This window comes from Trachemys scripta, chromosome 2 (genome assembly GCF_013100865.1).
Source record: "Trachemys scripta elegans isolate TJP31775 chromosome 2, CAS_Tse_1.0, whole genome shotgun sequence".
In the NCBI taxonomy this organism is placed as follows: Eukaryota; Metazoa; Chordata; order Testudines; family Emydidae; genus Trachemys; species Trachemys scripta.
The window spans coordinates 278,967,317-278,989,483 of NC_048299.1; the positions used below are offsets into that span (position 1 = coordinate 278,967,317).

At 51.2% G+C, this 22,167-nt stretch overlaps 1 protein-coding gene across 2 annotated transcripts in view; it reads left to right on the forward strand.

Moving 5' to 3' along the window:
• Window positions 1–22,167, forward strand: part of LOC117873861 (1-phosphatidylinositol 4,5-bisphosphate phosphodiesterase gamma-1-like) — a 79,699-nt gene that overhangs the window by 18,049 nt on the left and 39,483 nt on the right. The window lies entirely within an intron of this gene.

Below are 22,167 nucleotides of genomic sequence, written 5' to 3' on the forward strand. Positions count from 1 at the left end.
GAGGCAACTCTAGATTTAGTCCTGAGTGGAGCGCAGGAACTGGTCCAAGAGGTAACTATAACAGGACCGCTTGGAAATAGTGACCATAATACAATAGAATTCAACATCCCCGTGGTGGGAAGAACATCTCAACAACCCAACACTGTGGCATTTAATTTCAAAAGGGGGAACTATGCAAAAATGAGGGGGTTAGTTAAACAGAAATTAAAAGGTACAGTGACCAAAGTGAAATCCCTGCAAGCTGCATGGGCGCTTTTTAAAGACACCATAATAGAGGCCCAACTTCAATGTATACCCCAAATTAAGAAACACAGTAAAAGAACTAAAAAAGAGCCACCGTGGCTTAACAACCATGTAAAAGAAGCAGTGAGAGATAAAAAGACTTCCTTTAAAAAGTGGAAGTCAAATCCTAGTGAGGCAAATAGAAAGGAGCATAAACGCTGCCAAATTAAGTGCAAGAATGTAATAAGAAAAGCCAAAGAGGAGTTTGAAGAACGGCTAGCCAAAAACTCCAAAGGTAATAACAAAATGTTTTTTAAGTATATCAGAAGCAGGAAGCCTGCTAAACAACCAGTGGGGCCCCTTGATGATCGAGATACAAAAGGAGCGCTTAAAGACGATAAAGTCATTGCAGAGAAACTAAATGGATTCTTTGCTTCAGTCTTCACGGCTGAGGATGTTAGGGAGATTCCCAAACCTGAGCTGGCTTTTGTAGGTGACAAATATGAGGAACTGTCACAGATTGAAGTGTCACTAGAGGAGGTTTTGGAATTAATTGATAAACTTAACATTAACAAGTCACCGGGACCAGATGGCATTCACCCAAGAGTTCTGAAAGAACTCAAATGTGAAGTTGCGGAACTATTAACTAAGGTTTGTAACAACCTGTCCTTTAAATCGGCTTCTGTACGCAATGACTGGAAGTTAGCTAATGTAACACCAATATTTAAAAAGGGCTCTAGAGGCGATCCCGGCAATTACAGACCGGTAAGTCTAACGTCGGTACCGGGCAAATTAGTCGAAACAATAGTTAAGAATAAAATTGTCAGACACATAGAAAAACATAAACTGTTGAGCAATAGTCAACATGGTTTCTGTAAAGGGAAATCATGTCTTACTAATCTATTAGAATTCTTTGAAGGGGTCAACAAACATGTGGACAAGGGGGATCCAGTGGACATAGTGTACTTAGATTTCCAGAAAGCCTTTGACAAGGTCCCTCACCAAAGGCTCTTAAGTAAAGTAAGTTGTCATGGGATAAAAGGGAAGGTCCTTTCATGGATTGAGAACTGGTTAAAAGACCGGGAACAAAGGGTAGGAATTAATGGTAAATTCTCAGAATGGAGAGGGGTAACTAGTGGTGTTCCCCAAGGGTCAGTCCTCGGACCAATCCTATTCAACTTATTTATAAATGCTCTGGAGAAAGGGGTAAACGGTGAGGTGGCAAAGTTTGCAGATGATACTAAACTGCTCAAGATAGTTAAGACCAAAGCAGACTGTGATGAACTTCAAAAAGATCTCACAAAACTAAGTGATTGGGCAACAAAATGGCAAATGAAATTTAATGTGGATAAATGTAAAGTAATGCACATTGGAAAAAATAACCCCAACTATACATACAATATGATGGGGGCTAATTTAGCTACAATAAGTCAGGAAAAAGATCTTGGAGTCATCGTGGATAGTTCTCTGAAGATGTCCATGCAGTGTGCAGGGGCGGTCAAAAAAGCAAACAGGATGTTAGGGATCATTAAAAAGGGGATAGAGAATAAGACAGAGAATATATTATTGCCCTTATATAAATCGATGGTACGCCCACATCTCAAATACTGCGTACAGATGTGGTCTCCTCATCTCAAAAAAGATATACTGGCATTAGAAAAGGTTCAGAAAAGGGCAACTAAAACGATTAGGGGTTTGGAACGGGTGCCATGTGAGGAGAGATTAAAGAGGCTAGGACTCTTCAGCTTGGAAAAGAGACTAAGGGGGGATATGATAGAGGTCTATAAAATCATGAGTGATGTGGAGAAAGTGGATAAGGAAAAGTTATTTATTTATTCCCATAATACAAGAACTAGGGGTCACCAAATGAAATTAGTAGGCAGCAGGTTTAAAACAAATACAAGGAAGTTCTTCTTCACGCAGCGCACAGTCAACTTGTGGAACTCCTTACCTGAGGAGGTTGTGAAGGCTAGGACTATAACAGCATTTAAAAGAGAACTGGATAAATTCATGGTGGTTAAGTCCATTAATGGCTATTAGCCAGGATGGGTAAGGAATGTTGTCCCTAGCCTCTGTCTGTCAGAGGATGGAGATGGATGGCAGGAGAGAGATCACTTGATCATTGCCTGTTGGTCCACTCCCTCTGGGGCACCTGGCATTGGTCACTGTCGGCAGACAGGATACTGGGCTAGATGGACCTTTGGTCTGACCCGGTACAGCCGTTCTTATGTTCTTATGTTATGTGCTAGGTACTGTGCAAACACAGAGTCCACATGAGACAGTCCATGCCATAAAAAGCTTATACTGTAAATAGACAAGACAGACACAGGGTCGGGGAAGAGAGAGAACACGCATTCTTGTGGTTCACTGAACTTCTGGGTTCTGGACAGGATGAAAAGCAAAGATACCACAATAGAAGCTTGCACCCTACCTTGCTCAAAATTGCTTATTATTAGGGCTGTTGATTAATCGCAGTTAACTCACACGATTCACTCAAAAAAAGTAATTGTGATTAAAAAAAGTAATCGCAATTAAGCGCAGTTTTAATTGCACTGTTAAACAATAGAATACCAATTGAAATTTATTAAATATTTTGGATGTTTTTATACATTTTCATGTACATTGTATTCTGTGTTGTCATTGAAATCAAAGTGTATATTTTTGTATAACAAATATTTGCACTGTAAAAACAATAAACAAAAGAAATAGTATTTTTCAATACACCTCATACAGATATTGTAGTGCGATCTCTTTGTCGTGAAAGTGCAACTTACAAATGTAGATTTTTTTGTTACATAACTGCATGCAAAAACAAAACAATGTAAAACTTCAGAGCCTACAAGTCCACTCAGTCCTACTTCTTGTTCAGCCAATCGCTAAGACAAACAAGTTTGTTTACAATTACAGGAGATAATGCTGCCCTCTTCTTATTTACAATGTCACCAGAAAGTGAGAACAGGCATTTGCATGGCACTTTTGTAGCTGGCATTGCAAGGTATTTACGTGACAGATATGCTAAACATTCGTATGCTCCTTCATGCTTCAGCCACCATTCCAGAGGACATGCTTCCATGCTGATGACGCTCATTAAAAAATAATGCATTAATTAAATTTGTGACTGAACTCCTTGGGGGAGATTGTTTTAACTGCATTCTGCCATATATTTCATGTTATAGCAGTCTCGGATGATGACTCAGCACATGTTAATTTTAAGAACACTTTCACTGTAGATTTCACAAAACGCAAAGAAGGTACCAATGTGAGATTTCTAACCAACCCAAGGTTTAAGAATCTGAAGTGCCTTCCAAAATCTGAGAGGGACAAGGTGTGGAGCATGCTTTCAGAAGTCTTAAAAGAGCAACACTCCAATGTGGAAACTACAGAACCCAAACCACCAAAAAAGAAAATCAATCTTCTGCTGGTGTGATCTGACTCAGGTGGTAAAAATGACATGCATTGGTCTGCATTGCTTTGGATTGTTATTGAGCAGAACCTGTCATCAGCATGGATGCATGTCCACTGGAATGGTGGTTGAAGCACGAAGGGACATATGAATCTTTAGCACATCTAGCACGTAAATATCTTGCGACGCCGGCTACAAAAGTGCCATGCGAACGCCTGTTCTCACTTTCAGTTGACATTGTAAATAAAAAGAGGGCAGCATTATCTCCTGCAAATGTAAACAAACTTGTTTGTCTGAGCAATTGGCTGAATCAGAAGTGGGACTGAGTGGACTTGCAGGTTCTAAAATTTTACATTGTTTTGTTTTTGAATGGAGTTTTTTTGCACATAATTCTACATTTGTAAGTTCAATTTTCACAAGAAAGAGATTGCACTACAGTACTTGTATTAGGTGAATTGAAAATACTATTTCTTTTGTTATTTTACAGTGCAAATACTTTTAATCAAAAATAAATATAAAGTGAGCACTGTACACTTTGTATTCTGTGTTGTAATTGAAATCAATATATTTGAAAATGTAGAAAACATCCAAAAATCTTTAAATAAATGGTATTCTATTATTGTTTAACAGTGCGATTAATTGCGCGATTAATCACGATTAATTTTTTTAATTGCTTGACAGCCCTACTTATTATCTAAATCTACTGTAAGAGCAACCATCCCCAGCTCTTTCGATCTGTCCCCACTCATCCATCCTAATCTTGGTTTGGTTCATCAGTTCTGCTTCTGGCAATCCCTGCTGGAGAATATGGAGCCCAATCGACACTGTTTTACAGTCACTTTTCTTACCATGACTCTCCTGGGATCATGATGAAATTAATAATAATGAAGGGTGATTTGGGACTATCCCGATGGCTTTGTGGCGCGGGGGAAGGAGTGTCCATGAGCTGTCTGTGTGGGAGGCACGCAGGTGGTGATGGGCACAGTATGAAAATGTGGGTAAATCGATCACCACCCTTATAGAAAGGTCCTGTGGAAGGGGATGGACACTGATAACCTTTCGGCAGGGTTTTGGAATCTTCTGATAAATTTAACAGAAAATACTACTCCTTCTGTGGAATCTCATAGGACGGCTCCAAAAGGTGGGAATCGTCTGTTCTGTAGCATTTTAGAGTAATATCAACAGAATCCAGTTACATTTCTTTAGAACCCTCTTGGTTCCATGCCTATCAAATCCCATAGGGCTTTTCCGTGGGGAAAATGGGGTTTGGTTTAAACTGCTAAACAGCAGAGTCTCTTTCCCTTCCCTAGTTCACTCAATCTCGCCTATCTCCACCCTCCTCTTCCCCTCTCTAAAGCAGGGACTTGTCTTCTGACCAGCCAGAAGCCCATGCATTGGTGATGAGCTGGGGGCTTTCAGATCTCTGGTGCCCCCACCTTAGGCAGACGGCCCAGCAGCCAGTCCCCGGCTGTCCCCTGAAATGATCCCCCACCCAGAGCTGCCACATGTTATTTCTGCCTTGGATCTTCGCTGCATAGTGCTGAAAGGGAATGTGGGAAGTTGCTGTCCTGCGCTGGGAACTGGCCTTGCCTGGTCTATGTGTGGGAGGATTCCCACTTCCCAGGTGGTCTCTGGGATGCACGCTGGGTTTGCAGGCGTGCAGAATAGGATCACAAGAGAGGAACCTGCAGCATGAATGGCCCCATTGTCTGCGGAGGGTGGTGGGGGGATGAAGTTTCAGATGTCCTGAACAGCATGTCTTGTTTTGCAGCCAGTCTCGGTCAAGTACAAACGGCTGTGTTTAGTGTCAGGGATTTTGCTGCTTACTCTGGGCGTGAGCAATGGCCCCACTGGAACCATGCTCAGCAGGTACCCTGACGTTCAGTGCCATGCGCTTGTAAGGGGCCCGAAAGTGAACAAAAGGTGCTTTGAGATGGCTCGTGTGTGGCTTTCATTCCGTAGGAGTTCTGCGTCAGTGGATGGAGAGATGTGAGCAGCGGAGCCAGGGTTAGGTCCCAGAATGGTGCTTGCACTTTGTATCCTGCTTTCTTTCACCCTTCTCTAGCTCTCCCGTTCTGATTCTCTCCCTCCTTTGATTATCTGCCATCTGTTACTATGTTCACTGAGACGCTCCTTCTCCTCCCTTTGCAGAGGTTGTCTCGGATCTGATGCTTTCCAGTCATGCATTAAGCAACATGACTAACATCTGCCACGTGTGATTCACTGATCCTCTCCCCACCAGACCAGGCGCACGATGACTAAACTGCTGGATGGGCCACCGTCTCCTCTCCCTTAGAGGAGGTTCCAATTCCCCCTCCCACCTTGTGTTTATTTGTGCTAGTCTCCAGATGTCGGAAGAACCAGCTTAAGAAGTTGTCCTTCTTCCCAATGACCCATTCCTCCATAGAACAGAAAAGCGGGGACAGCCCAAAATGACCCCACATGACTATATAGAGCAGGGGTGGCCGAACTTACTGGTCATCCGAACTGCATATGACAATCTTCAGACGTTCGAGAACCAGGGCGCACCTGCCGGGGCTTGGGGCTTCAGCCCTGTGGGAGGTACCTGCCAGGGCTCAGGGCTTTAGCCCCACTCCTGCTGAAGCCCCAAGCCCCCTCTCCCTGCTGGGAAGAAGCTGGAGGGCTTTTGCCAGGGTTTGCTGGCCCTGCTCTGTCACATGATGCCGCCAGGCCCCCTCCCTGTACAGCAGCTGCTGGAGCTGTCAAGCTGGGAGCTGTGGCCCTGGGGAGAGGCAGCAGCAAACAGCTGGGAGCTGCAGGGAGGGGCCTCTGAGGGCAAGGGGGGGGGCTGCCTGGGGGTGTGTGACTCAAGCTGTTGTGGGGGTGAACCTTTGAATTGTGCCCCCCACTCTCAGCAGGCACCAGTTGTCTCTGGCAGAAGCTCCTAGCCCCACCACCCCACTGCAGGGCAGAAGTCCCGAGCTTCCTCCCCCCCCGAGTCTCGTAGGTGGAGAATGCGGGGAGCATGGGGGGGGGCTCCACAAGCTGCACTTTAACTGTAAAAGAGCTGCATGTGGTTCACAAGATGCAGCTTGGCCACCCCAGATCTAGAGCCAGGACCTCTGAATGGCTCAGCTGCAAGGCATGGGCGGTGTATGAAACCTGTGGCTGGGGGAGGCTAGTCCCCAGCCACGCCCCTTCTGCCCAAGGCCCCGCCCCTTCCACGCACCCCGGAACCCACAGCCCCTCCAGGCTGGCTAGTGCCCGCAGGCCCCCCAGCCCCAGCGCTCCGGGAGGGAGCGTGCGCGGCGCCGCTGCAGCCTCCTCAGTCCTGGGAAGGTGGGCGGCGTGGCCCCAGCCCCTGGAGCCCGGTGGCACCGCTGAAGCAGGGCTCTGGGGGCGGAGTGTGGGCAGGGTCACGCCTGGCTCTTTGGGGAGACTGAAGGGGCGGCACCGGCGACTTGTGGGAAGCCTGCAGGACTGGCTCCAGGGTTTTTGCCGCCCCAAGCAGCGGGAAAAAAAAAAAAGCCGCGATTGCAGCGGCAGCTTCACCACGCCGCTTTCTTCTTCAGTGGGAATTCGGCGGCAGGTGCTTCCCTCAGAGAGGGACCCGCCGCCGAATTGCCGCCGAACAGCCCGACGTGCCGCCCCTTCCCCTGGGCCGCCCAAAGCACCTGCTTGCTGGGCTGGTGCCTGGAGCCGGCCCTGGAAGCCTGCTTGCTCTCTACGTCCACTCTCATATACAGATGCTGCCCGTGGGCACTATAGGGCTCAGGATTTTCTCTCCTCTCTCCAGACACATACATACAAACCCGCAGATGCACACAGGCACGCTCCCAGTTAGGGAGGTACACGCACACACAGGCACGGACCCAGTCACACCCACACACAAACACCCCCACGTGATGCTGGGAAGCTGTGGGTCTGGATCACTAACACAGTGGCACGTAGAGAAATCCATTCTGGACCCCTCCCAGGCCTGGCCCCCTGCCCACTCCAGCTGCTCCCAACCCCATCCCTGCCACTGGGTCACAAACCCAGCTGGAGCATTGCTGGAAATTCCCCGGGAAATGACCCATTTCCTGCTCGCTCTTGCAGCACAATAACCCCGCGCTGGCTGTCTCTTTCCACGTAGCGCTGATTGTTTCTCATTAATGGCAGGCTTTGCTGGACAAAGGGCCCCCAAGTTGTTTTCCTCCTGCGGCACTTATCGCATATCCTGAGGGCTCTTCCGAGGTTCATCACCATGCCGGCTGGCCCCTCCGGGAAGTACCCTTCTCAGCCTGAGATGCATTCAGTGTCCAGGAGAGGGGGCTTTCTTCCCCTGTGGTCAGTCTCTTGCCCTCCCTTGTCATAATGTCACCCACAGCCTCTGACCTCTCTTACTTACTGTGCCCCAGGGCTGCACCTTCTCCCCTGCTAGAAGGCAAGGCCACGAGCAGGGCAGCAGGAGAACTGTGAAGAGACACTGGAGAAGGAGAGTGGAAGTTACAAGATTTTGCCATTCAGGGCAGCAGCCGTAAGCCATACCAGCCCCTACGCCAGCAACAGGCCCAGAATCCTAGACTGGAGAGAGCGAAGACCCATTTGGCCATTTCGGCTGCCTGTCCAGTCTAGTCTTCAGTGCCTCAAACAGCGGGACTTTCGCGCTTTCCTTGGCAGCCTCGTCCCCTGACTACCACAGGGGTTCGCAAACCTTTCCAGCAGGTGGGCCACATCTTAGTAGAGAGATTCCCTCCTGGGCAGCCCCCCTTCCATTCACAAGTATGAGGACATTTCACCTCCCATTCATGATCCTGGAAACCGCCTCTCCTCCCAGCATCCCTGTGGCAACCGCAGCAAACGCTGATGGGAACGTAACATTTTTAACTTTCTGGACTATGACATAGCAGCTGGAAACAAGCAGGAGGAACCAGCATCAGGGGACCAGCCAGCTTTCTACAGGCCATCAGCAAATGCTCTGAGGCCCACAGTTTGGGATCCACTGGCTTAGTAGATCGCACCGCTAGAAAACATTTCCTGCGACCCAGGTGAAATTTTACTGTGGTTAATTCCATTCTCGCACTCTTGGGCCATCCGGAACACTTGCTCTCGCTTCATGTCCATGACCTTGTTCTCCTAGGTGGTTAGCGCCGTCCCCCTTTGTGTTCATTTGGCCAGGCCAAAAGGATTTAATTCTTCAGTCTTCCCATGTAAATCCCCTGCCTGGTGGCCAAATCCACATGCAGTCACGCTGCTGGCCCAACAGCATCTGTGGGATGTCAGATGGGGAACTGAGGCACTGGAAGATTAAGTGACACTTTCATGGTCACACAGTGAGTCTGTGGCAGGGCAGGGAAGTGAACCTAGGTTGCCAGAGTTCCAGTGCCTGAACCACAAGCCCGCCCTTCTCTGTCCTCACTCTCGTAGCCAGCCACCGGGTTGGACAGTGCTTTTCAAACCCATCATTAGACATAGCCTCAGCCCCAAAGAGCTTCCGATCTCCTTTCAATGGAAGAAAGGTGATTTACAGCGAGGGGAGCTGTGGTCGATCTGTCGTAACCAATGGCTGGCCCCAAGGAGTGGGTTTTCAGGAGATTATTAGCACTACTGTGCCCGTAAGGTCAATGAAAGTCACGGTGTCTGTAACAGGGCCGGCCATAGGGAAAATGGCACCCTGGGCAAACTTGTATTTTGGTGCCCCTGGCCCCCGCTGCCTCCCCATCCACCCTCCATTGCCCCGGCCCCTTCTGCCTCCCGGGGCTCCCCATTGCCCCCAGGCCCTGCTGCCTCCCCACACTTTTCCCTGAACTCCCGTCCACAAACTTGCACCCAGGCCCACCCCTCTTGACCATGGTGGCTGGAGAGCGGCGGCTGCTGGTCAGGCACCCAGCTCTGAAGGCAGCGCTGCTGCTAGCAGCAGTGCAGAAGTAAGGGTGTCAATACCATACCATGGAATCATAGAATCATAGAATATCAGGGTTGGAAGGGACCTCAAGAGGTCATCTAGTCCAACCCCCTGCTCAAAGCAGGACCAATCCCCAACTAAATCATCCCAGCCAGGGCTTTGTCAAGCCAGGCCTTAAAAACCTCCAAGGAAGGAGACTCCACTACCTCCCTAGGTAACCCATTCCAGTGCTTCACCACCCTCCTAGTGAAATAGTGTTTCCTAATATCCAACCTGGACCTCCCCCACTGCAACTTGAGACCATTGCTCCTTGTTCTGTCATCTGCCACCACTGAGAACAGCCGAGCTCCATCCTCTTTGGAACCCCCCTCAGGTAGTTGAAAGCAGCTATCAAATCCCCCCTCATTCTTCTCTTCTGCAGACTAAACAATCCCAGTTCCCTCAGCCTCTCCTCATAAGTCATGTGCTCTAGACCCCTAATCATTTTTGTTGCCCTCCGCTGGACTCTTTCCAATTTTTCCACATCCTTCTTGTAGTGTGGGGCCCAAAACTGGACACAGTATTCCAGATAAGGCCTCACCATTGTCGAATAAAGGGGAACGATCACGTTCCTCGATCTGCTGGCAATGCCCCTACTTATACAGCCCAAAATGCCGTTAGCCTTCTTGGCAACAAGAGCACACTGTTGACTCATATCCAGCTTCTCGTCCACTGTGACCCCTAGGTCCTTTTCAGCAGAACTGCTACCTAGCCATTCGGTCCCTAGTCTGTAGCAGTGCATGGGATTCTTCCGTCCTAAGTGCAGGACTCTGCACTTGTCCTTGTTGAACCTCATCAGGTTTTTTTCTGCCCAATCCTCTAATTTGTCTAGGTCCCTCTGTATCCGATCCCTACCCTCTAGTGTATCTACCACGCCTCCTAGTTTAGTGTCATCTGCAAACTTGCTGAGAGTGCAGTCCACACCATCCTCCAGATCATTAATAAAGATATTAAACAAAACTGGCCCCAGGACCGACCCTGGGGGCACTCCACTTGAAACCAGCTGCCAACTAGACATGGAGCCATTGATCACTACCCGTTGAGCCTGATGATTTAGCCAGCTTTCTATCCACCTTACAGTCCATTCATCCAGCCCATAACTTGGCAGCAAGAATACTGTGGGAGACCGTATCAAAAGCTTTGCTAAAGTCAAGGAATAACACATCCACTGCTTTCCCCTCATCCACAGAGCCAGTTATCTCATCATAGAAGGCAATTAGGTTAGTCAGGCACAACTTCCCCTTGGTGAATCCATGCTGACTGTTCCTGATCACTTTCCTCTCCTCTAAGTGTTTCATAATTGATTCCTTGAGGACCTGCTCCATGATTTTTCCAGGGACTGAGGTGAGGCTGACTGGCCTGTAGTTCCCCGGATCCTCCTCCTTCCCTTTTTTAAAGATGGACACTACATTAGCCTTTTTCCAGTCATCTGGGACCTCCACCAATCGCCATGAGTTTTCAAAAATAATGGCTAATGGCTCTGCAATCTCATCTGCCAACTCCTTTAGCACCCTCGGATGCAGCGCCCTTGACACCCTTACTTCTGCGCTGCTGCCGGTGTCGGTGCTGCTTTCAGAGCTGGGTGGCCGGAGAGTGGCAGCTGCTGGCTGGCATCCCAGAGGTGCCGGGGCTATGAACTGCCAAGCCTAGAGGCGCTGGGACTCAGCCCTGGAAAACCCAGCACAAATTAAGCACTGACACCCCCCGACCACAGCGCCCTGGGCAGTCGCCCACCCATAAGGCCAGCCCTGGTCTGTAATGCTGGCAATCCCCTGGGGACAGTGCTGGGCTCTGATCCCGTCTCTACTATTCCTGCTCTGTTTAGAGTGCCTGGACATTGCCTGTGTCAAATAGAATGGAACATATAATCACAAGACCAAAAGACCAGTCTTTCTTAACCACTGGCACCAGACACAAATGAAGGTAGAACAGTGTATCTTACTGGCCTGGGCTTCATGCACACAGGGGTCCCTAAAGCGCAGTATTTCCAACACATGCCTTTGTGCAACCATTACTGCACCGATCAACGCCCCTTACTGGCTCACCCACCCTGGGCTGGCACACCACGAGGTGCCCATCGAACCAGTTCTCCTAAGTAACAGCTGGAAATGCTGTCTCTGAAACGCTGAGAAAGAGCCCAGCACGGAAACCCCACCCTACTGACCCACGGTCTGTGTCTTTATATAGAGAGGATAATAAGAGTGCACTGAGAGAGAAACACCCTGTGGTTAGGCCTCGGGGATTTTAAATTGCCACCTTTGGGCAGACGTCTCAGATTGGCCCAGAGTAGCATTCCTCTTTAGAGAAAGCAGGCAAAGAAGACAAGCTATGAGAAGTACTGTCATGATAGTAGGCCAATGCTCAAACCACGAGAAAGCCGGTTGGAGGCCTCTGTTTATCCCGTCCCAGCATTACAAGAAATTGGCAACTAGGATGAAAGGAGGCACTTTCTCAAGCCACTGTGGAACTCCCTGCCTCATGTGAAGGCATGTCGCTCTGCACGACCCAGAAAAAAAACCCAGAGAGTCACATGACCAAGGCGCCGTTACAGCACTGAGGAGAAATAGAGCTCTGAATGGGGAGTGCCAGGGGACTTGGGGGCAGGCCTGGGGCCCTAAAGACTATAGAGTGGACAAGTATGAAGTCCTCCTTTGGGCATGCTGAGGGGTGTGCGAGGTGATTTACAGAGCCACCGATCTACCATAGAGTAACTCTGGACCATGTTCTAGTTAGAATTGATCATTCCTCAGAGGCAGGACATTTTCTGTATTTTCTCCATTGTTCTTTCTGGGCCAGGGTGAGGGGTGTTTCTTTCCTATTCCATACAGCCGGAAGAGCAGTGAGGGATCTTTCCCCCTCAGCATCGAAGGCCTTCCTTTCTCCCAGGCCTGAGTTCATCGATCAATCCTATTCTATTCGGGCCTAGTCTGTTCCGGTTCTTACGTTACAGAGCCTTTGAGGGCCTTCCAGAAGTGCATTGCACAACGTGACTAATATCTGTCCCCTGGGGGTCTTTTGTCTCTCCCTCCCCCAGGAGAAATCACGGGGGAGGAAGGGTTGGTTTCAGTTCTTTTAATAACTGACCATATTCCATGTGTGCTATGTGTTTCCACGCCCTCTGTTCGCCAAGCCAGTCCTTTCCCCTAAGCCTTGCTCTTTGTTTGTGTTCAGTTGTTTCCTGAACCATCCCAGAATAGAGTCGGGGAAATGGGCTGTCTGGGTGTCTCCTCGGAAAGGAAAAGCTGCAGAATTCATTTCTGACTCTGCTGTCAGCTCCTATTCCGCAGAACAGGGGGACTGGATGCTGCCTCGCGTTTCTGTGTGCTGCCTTGTTATCCCACCACCAGGAACTCCGCAGTTCTGATCCCAGCTCTGTCACTAACTCCCTCGATAGCTTTGAGCCAGTGACGGGGCCTGGAATGGCATGGGATATGGTTCCATCGAAGCTGGGGGTGACATTTCCAGCTCAGGTAGAAGTTGCTAAAAAATACCAACGTCGCTGCGGCTGCATGGGCCCTGCCCCGTCTGAAATCTTGTATACTCGCAGCAGCTAGCCTGTCCCGCTGCCCATGCAGCCGTGGCTATTTTTAGTGTCTACCCAAGTGCCTATTTTTGTGTCTAGCCACGCTGGAAATGCCAGCTCCAGCGTCCATGTAGCCAGGATGTTGTAATACCGAGGGGAAGGATGTGGCCTAGCCGGGATACCGCTCCCAGTCTGGGGATCTCAGAAAGATGTTGACTCCTCTGGCCAATTAAGGAGCAACTTTGAAGGGCTCCATAGGAAGTCCTACCCCTCCTGCGCTGGAAGGGGATGGCTGGTATGTGGGACAACAATATGAAGAGGGTGATGGGATGGATTCCTTGGGCACGTGGAGGGTAGATCTGAAAAACAAAGCAGGGAAAGCTAGGGTGGATCTGAGTGTCCTGTGGGCTGTAAAGGGACATGGGGCCTTTTACTTCTAGGTCACCAATTCAGGAGTCAATCCCTGGTGAAAGTTGTTGCCAGCAGTGTTGGCTGTTTCCTGTCCTGTATGAAATGAGTTTGGCTGGTCTCAGTCCATTCTAAGCACACACATTGCAAAACCCACTACCTCCACTGGCACTCATTAGCTCCTTTCTTAGCAACCTCATCCACGGGCCAAGACTTGACTGGAGCATGGAGACTTGAACTTCCCCCTCAGCCCGTGAGTTGGTCCATCGAGGCAGGGCGGGGATGCAGAGTGGGGGGCGGGGGGAGACCTGGCTTTGCCACTGTCTGCGCTGTACCTGCTCTGCAGATAAGCACGAGACTTCATGCCCCAAGTGTGTGAATGTGGCACTTTTCCCCTGCCCTGGCTAGACCTGGACAAATCACCATGAGAAATATGCAGAGAGAGGAAAGGAGTGAGAACAAGCGGGGGTCAGGGAAAGACGGAGAGGGCTGGAGAAGGCAGAGGAGAGGAAACAGCTGGGGGAAATCAGAGATATCGAGATGAACGTCACATGCAGTTGGGAAGTTGAGGAACCCCCCCACACCCGGTCCCACCATGGGGCAGGGCATGGCAGGGACAGATTAGGCAGGGCTATCTGCTCCTACACTGCTGCTTACCTCATCTGTTGTCATCCTAAGTGAAACTGATTAGCAGAGAGAGAGAGAGAGAGACACTTCCCTGTTCAAAGGTGACCTATGTGGAGATAAGGGGACGGATGAAGGCGGAGGGAAGGGAAGGCTGCGCCCTGTGAAATTCCTATATGTGCAGGAAGTGGTGTCGGTGACTCAGTAAACAGTGAAGATAGCGCAGTGTCAGGGGGTGCTGCATTGCAGGAAGGGGTGATGGTGATGCATGAGGGGGCTCTCTCCCCCGTCAATTAGTACTAGGGGTGCTGTGCTGCAGGGATTGGGGTGGGTGGCTCAGTAGGGGGCGCTCTCTTCGAGTCAGTGATGACCCCGGTGTCAGGTGGTGCCTTTCAGAGGAGAGGTGGCCATTAAAGATCCCCTGGCACGTTCTGCCAGCAGCTGGAGGTGCTAAGCTGGGTGTCCTGGGCACAAGCCAACTCAGGTAACAACATTCAGCGCAGTTCCTATTGCGTTTGGGATTCTCCTTCCCTTCGTGTCCTAAACCGTTGCATCGTGTTCCTGTGCATTGCTCAGTAATTGCTGGGCTCCACTCCAGAGCTGGCTGCATGTCAACAGTGGGCGAAGAGATCCCCATGTACTAGGGAGCAACAACAGTCACTCCATAATTAAGGCTGCAACTGAGTTTCCATGATATAAAGACAGTTTTGCCGTCCCACCTCTAAAACCTACGGCAAAGATCTATTGACCTCAAACCTGACAGGTGAGATCTGGTCTCACGGTAGAGTTGTTGTGCACAATTTGAAGCGACTGAGACCAGGGCTTCCTGAAATATGAGTCTCTGAACACAAAGGCAGTACACACAATTCCCAGATTCTCCCAATTCATTTTGCCAGTGTGTAGCACAAACTCAGATAGCAGGAGAGAGAGCCAGTCCCTACCGTTGGTGGGACCTAGTGGCCACAGCCAACATTCAGTTGGTCAAAGTCCAGTTTCAGGAGCTACTAGAATTCGATTGAGTGACCCCGCGGGGGCCAGCCAGCTCTGATGAGTTCAGGGAAGCCTGTCACAGGGCTGCCGGAGACCTGCACTTTCCCTTTGTGAAAGAAGCTTCTAACCTGTTTCCTGGCAGAGGCATGGCTGAATCCTCTGCCAGTGCTGATCAATAGTGTCAGTGGAAAACCCATTTTCCATTCGAGACCTCACAAGGGGGCTCTCCGTTCCCGCAGATGTCAGAATGCCAAGGGGAGGGGGGTACCCCAGGATATCCTTCCCTCCCAGAGCTCCCTGATTTCACCCTATCCCCACCTCCCTGAGGAATCTTCTGAGGTCTGTAGGGAGGGGCCGTCTAGAGAGCTAGGAATGGAGGCTGCAGAGGGCAGGAGGTTGGGTGGATGTCCCCCACATGCACACGCCCCACTGCCTGAACCTCTGGATTCCTGCTGTCCCCACTCAGACACTCAGCCGGTCCTTGTGGGGCACCTGCCTGACATGAGTGGGACGTCATAGCAAGGTGTCGCTGCCAGGAGCATAGGAAAGCAGAGTGGGGGCACCAGAGAAAGGAATTATTTCACAGGCGATTGGCGACAGGGATCAGACACTCAATCCAGGGAGAGGGAAGCGGACTGGATCGCAGGGAAGGGGACGTTGGCCTTATCAGAGGGAACGGCTTCTACAGCTCACCCCAGCCCTGTAAACCCTGCTGACACCCTGGCATGCCTCCAGGAGAGCTAAGCAGGGGTCTAACCCTGATGCTGTGGGTGCAGGTTACCCAGCCAGGACATAGCCCCTTGCACTCTGCACAGGGAAACCACCTCTGCATCTCCATGGGGGGCAGGACAGAGTGCCCAAGGGACTGCTCTGTCCAGCCCAGCCTGAGACCCCCGGTCCCCAGCTCTGTGCAGCCCCCACGGACCCCGTGCCCCTCCAGACCTGCTGGGAGATTTCCTCGCCTTGGCTGCGCTGCCAGCATCAGACTTGGCAGCCGACGCGGGTGACGTTGTCAGTTTCCTGACAGCATTCTGGTGTTACCAAGGTAACCCGACTGCTAGCGAAGGAGGCCTGACCTCTGGGAGCTGTTTACCAGCCAGAGAGAGACACTAGTGCCAATGGAGCTGGGAGGAGCTGCTCTCGCTCCGAGGCTGGCATCTTCCTTCCTGGCACCTGCAGCGGGGGTGCCCAGTGCCCACACCGCCATCAGCCTCCTCCGTCGCATCCCCCAGCACAGGGGTGCCCGGTGCCCACACCCCTGCCAGCCTCCTCCGTCCCAGCCCCCAGCACGGGGTGCCCAGTGCCTGCACCGCCATCAGCCTCCTCCATCCCATCCCCCAGCACAAGGGTGCCCAGTGCCCACATCCCTGCCAGCCTCCTCCGTCGCATCCCCCAGCACAGGGGTGCCCAGTGCCCACACCCCTGCCAGCCTTCTCCGTCCCATCCCCTGGCACAGGGGTGCCTGCACTCCCCGTCAGCCTGCCCCATCACATCCCCCGACACAGGGGTGCCCATATCAGCCTCACAGGGCTCTCTCAGCAGTGATTCATTTGTCAGGGATTAGAATAAGAGAAATAGGATCACATCTGTCCAGTGCCCCAGGGCCCGGTTCCCTGCACCGGGCCCAAGACTCCTCTGCCCCCTACCCATGGTCCTGGGCTTCAGTCCTCTCTGTCCCGCACCCTGTGTCTCATTCACACTGGGCAGCGTGAGTGCCGGTCGGATCGGTAGCTCTTGACCCCCCTCAGCCCAGGTGTAAATGGGGACCCAAGATGCAGGGCAGGAAGCAATCAGCTCTCCGGGACCCCTACCCCTGTTCCAGTGTGACCCCACCTCAGCCCAGTCCCCTGTGCAGGGTCTCACCCATTCTCGCCCCATTTCCCAGTGTCTCCATGAGCCATTGTCCCACTGGCTCCTGCCCCTCGCTTGGGCCCATCCCCCACTCCCAGGCTGTTTTGCGTGGCGGGGGGTGAGCAGGTGCATGTGCGTATGGTGGAGACTGGCCGAGGGTTTCCGTAACCCCTGCCTGGCGCTCTGCCCAGCCGATCAGAGCCCTTCTCCATGGCATGGCCAGGAGGCGTGTGTTAAAGACATGGCAGAAAGGCCCCCACCCCACTCCCAGGGAGCCCAGCATTCACTCCTGACTTCCCATTTGGCTGCCCCCTGCCCTGGATCAGGCCCTGAATTTATTTCCCAGCCCCTGCTCTCAGCTCTGCCTCCTCGTGTCTTCTGTCCATGCCAGTCGATCCCTTTGGAAGGCACCCAGCGGCCGCAGCTCAGCGGCTGGAGACCTGCCCTTGCAGTGGGGTCCCCGGGAAAGCGACTGAAAGATGTGGGCTTGGGAGTGGAGCAGGGCGGCCTTCCTCTTGTTTCCCTATTGATGAGGTTGGTAAAGCACTAGCTCGCTTTCCCCTCCATCTGAGATGCCTGTGACATTTGTGGGGGTGAATCAAGATGTCCGGGGTGAATCGCTACCACCTGCTTACAGCGGGAGGGACCCCGGTCGGTGCCCACCAGAGGAAGGAGCCAGCTGCTGGCAAGTGCTATTACAAGCCCCACTCTTCCCCAATACAGCCTAGCAATTTACACACCCCGCTTGGTTACTTGAGTGCTCAGTCTCGCGGCTTCTGGACACCCGCACTGCCCAACGAGCCGCTGCCTCTGGGGAAGCAGTGCCCACCCCCCTCGTTCACTGGGGTCACCTCAGTTCAACACGCTCCTTTGCATAAGGCACTTAGACGTGTCTAGTAAAACCAAAGTGACGTTTATTTGCCCGAGCTTGAGATACGGTCTCGCATGATATTCTTATCGATAAACTAGGCAAATACAATTTAGATGGGACTACTATAAGGTGGGTGCGTAACTGCCTGGATAACCGTACTCAGAGAGTTGTTATTAATGGTTCCCAATCCTGCTGGAAAGGCGTAACGAGTGGGGTACCGCAGGGGTCTGTTTTGGGACTGGCTCTGTTCAATATCTTCATCAACGACTTAGATATTGGCATAGAAAGTACGCTTATTAAGTTTGCAGATGATACCAAACTGGGAGGGATTGCAACTGCTTTGGAGGACAGGGTCATAATTCAAAATGATCTGGACAAATTGGAGAAATGGTCTGAGTTAAACAGGATGAAGTTTAACAAAGACAAATGCAAAGTGCTCCACTTAGGAAGAAAAAATCAGTTTCACACATACAGAATGGGAAGAGACTGTCTAGGAAGGAGTACGGGAGAAAGGGATCTAGGGGTTATAGTGGACCACAAGCTAAATATGAGTCAACAGTGTGATGCTGTTGCAAAAAAAGCAAACATGATTCTGGGATGTATTAACAGGTGTGTTGTGAGCAAGACACGAGAAGTCATTCTTCCGCTCTACTCTGCTCTGGTTAGGCCTCAGCTGGAGTATTGTGTCCAGTTCTGGGCACCGCATTTTAAAAAAGATGTGGAGAAATTGGAGAGGGTCCAGAGAAGAACAACAAGAATGATTAAAGGTCTTGAGAACATGATCTATGAAGGAAGGCTGAAAGAATTGGGTTTGTTTAGTTTGGAAAAGAGAAGACTGAGAGGGGACATAATAGCAGTTTTCAGGTATTTAAAAGGGTGTCATAAGGAGGAGGGAGAAAACTTGTTCATCTTAGCCTCTAAGGATAGAACAAGAAGCAATGGGTTTAAACTGCAGCAAGGGAGGTCTAGGTTGGACATTAGGAAAAAGTTCCTAACTGTCAGGGTGGTTAAACACTGGAATAAATTGCCTAGGGAGGTTGTGGAATCTCCATCTCTGGAGATATTTAAGAACAGGTTAGCTAAATGTCTATCAGGGATGGTATAGACAGTATTTGGTCCTGCCATGCGGGCAGGGGACTGGACTTGATGACCTCTCGAGGTCCCTTCCAGTCCTAGAATCTATGAATCTATGAAATAAAGATTTAAATAAAAGCAAGTAAAAGGATCGGGGTGCTGGAACAGGGGACCAGGGGGCTATGCCCTCCCACTTTTTACCAGGCATAAGGGCAAGCAACAGGGGGGAGAGGGCGGAGAGGAGCGAGTGGAGGGTGGGGTCTTGGGGGGAAGCGGTGGTTTGAGGGCGGGGTCTTGGAGGGAAGGAGCAGCAGGGGGCAGGGCCTTGGGGGAAGGGGCGGCAGGGGAGGGGCATCAGAGAAGGGGCAGCAGGGGGCGGGGCCTCGGGGGACGGGGCCGCAGGGGGTGTGGGTGGGGTCTTGGGGGGAAGGGGCAACGTGGGGGCAGGGCCATGGTTCAGACACTGGGGGCCCCCCCACCTTTAGGGAGCTTCTGTTGCCCCTGATAAGAATTTGGCAGCATATGATGACAGATAAAAGAAAAATCTAAAACAGTCTAGAGCCCATACTTATTAACCGGTTCCTTTCCCGTCTGATAAGGTGATTCTCACCCAATGGTCAGTCCCTGCAGCGTTTGTCCAGTCCAGCGCTCTGGGATCCGCCTTTCCTGCGGGCAGAGCCACTTCCGTAATGGAGAACAGCTCGTACCCTTTCTCCTCTTACGCAGCCCCAGACTTTTGTCTCGTTTGTTAACTTCGATTCACCCCTGAAGTCCCCTATTCGGAGTCCAGCTGAATGCTCCAGCCTGACCTGACCCAGGGCTAGTCAATTATGCTGTGTTGACTGACTCAGCTCGGAGACTCATCCCGCCTGGGATGGCATGTTTTACCTCCAGCAGATTTGGAGCATGATAGTCTACATCAGGGGTGAGCAAACTTTTTGGCCCAAGGGCCACATTGGGGTTACAAAACTGTATGGAGCGCCGGGTAGGGAAGGCTGTGCCTCCCCAAACAGCCCTGGCCTCCACCCCCCATCTAACCCCCCCCACTTTCCGCCCCCTGACTGTCCCCCTCAGAATCGCCGACCCATCCACCTCCACCCCTGCTCCTTGTCCCCTAACTGCCCCCTACCGGGACCCCCCGCTGCTAACCGCCCCCGGGACCCCACCCCCTATCCAACTCCCCTGCTCCCTGTCCCCTGACTGCCCCGACCCCTATCCACACCCCCGCCTATCCAACTCCCCCGTTCCCTGACCCCTATCCACACCCCTGCCCTCTGATGGGCCTCCTGGAACCCCACGCCTATCCAACCACTCCCTGCTCCCTGTCCCTTGACTACCCCCCCCTCCTCCGCAGAACCTCCACCCCATCCAACCCTTCCTTGTCCCCTGACTGCCTCCCAGGACCCTCTGCCCCTTATCCAACCCCCCGGGCCCAGGCCCAGCCCTGGCCCCCTTACCATGCCGCTCAGAGCAGCATGTCTGGCAGCTGTGCCACCCGGCCGGAGCTAGACATGCTGCCGCTCTGCTCAGCAGGAGCGCGCAACCCTGCCACCCAGAGCGCTGCCCGCGCGGTGGTGTGGCTGCGGGAGAGGGGCCGGGGGCTCAGGAGCCGGGCAGGACGGTCCCCCGGGCTGGATGTGGCCCATGGGCCATAGTTTGCCCACCTCTGGTCTACATGTTACATGACTCTAAAATGGTTTCCTGTACAAACACCCCACAATACCCATGAGAACCAGCTAGTGCTTAGCTTTGGCAGAGACCCCACAGTGACAGGACCCTTTGAGTGCAATATCGAGATGGGCAGGGCTGTGTCACACACCCATGGGCTCTCTCCATTTTGACTCCATGGCTGAGACAAGTCTGCCTGGTACACAGCTTCACCAGCAATGACGCTGGTCGATCTGCAAGCTCCATTCTTGTGGCTTCCGCCATTTGAGAATCCCACCATGCAAGGAGAGGCCGGTCATACCCAGTGGCTTAGCTGTTAAAAATATGCATCTGGAGGACACTGACATGTCCCCTCTCGCCGAATGAAAGCCAGCCTCGTGCAGCAGGGCACTGCTTAACTCCTTCTCCAGCCCTAATGGGGTTTGGACTTAAGCAAGACTTGACTAGGCTCCCGCCCAGGGGTGAAATTCCCCCTCAGCCTTTACTCAGGCAAAACTCCCACAGCCCTCAGAGAGAGCTTTGCCTAAATAAAGTTACCAGGCCTTTGCCCAGCACTCTTTAAAATACCTTTCTCGTCTTTGAATTGCAGCCCCGTTGCAAACATGAAACCATTTACTCCAGGTTTGTTATTGTAGGGTTGCTTCTGAGTGCTGGGCTGTGCCCTCTGCTCTCTCGTTTGTTTACATTCATATTTACGATACATAGGCTTGGCCAAATTTGATTTTTTAATATGTACTTTTGATGGATAATGTTCATTTTTAAGCATTTAAAAAATGCTTATCAATTTAATTTTTCACAACAGCACAAAATTAAGGGTTTTTAAGCATTGTTTTAGTTGTATCGATATACCATTTCACAGTCGGGGAAATTATCGGGATGGGTCAGACAATAATTAGTTCATGACTGAGATTCAAAAAATTAAAGTTGTGTAATTGTTCACACACAAACTGGCTGCGTTACATCAAAGCATAGCAAGCAAATACCCTAAAAGCAAACTCTGAAGCAGCATTTTTCGTACTTTGCCTAGCTGTCAATTTCAGTTATTATCAGTGGAAAGATTTGTTGTTGGTTTGTTTGTGTGCAGGGAAATCAACATCACCAGTAAAACCAGAATCCTTCCAAGGCTCACAATACATAAGCGATGCTGCAGAGCTCCACTGCGGACCTACTTGCAGAGCTGACCCACACGGAAAACCTATATCTTGCAGAAAGTGGTCATGCAACAACAGGCTTCCCTCTGAGATGGCATAGACCCAAAATCCCCAGTGACATGCTAGAGGGCGCTGTGCAGATAAGCTTGCAGTCCTGGCTGCTTGGGGTTATAACTGATCACATGGCACTTTTCACAAGAGTAGAAACGGTATCCTTGACTGGATGCATTCTGCCTCCCCAAATTCCTCCCAAGCGTTTGGTCGGAAACATGATTCTTCCTGTCTGAAGCTGCTGCATGCAGTTAAGCAACTGCTGTATTCCACCCCAGAGGTGACTGCATTTCAGTGAGGCCTGAAATTATTTTCATGCACACAATCCAGCTAAAAGGTACTGTCGGAATATGTCATTATTAATCACTACACTGCCCGACAGCAGCCAAGGCTCTAAAATGAGGACGGGCTTCGGGGAAAGGGTCACATGTCCCTCTCTTTCTT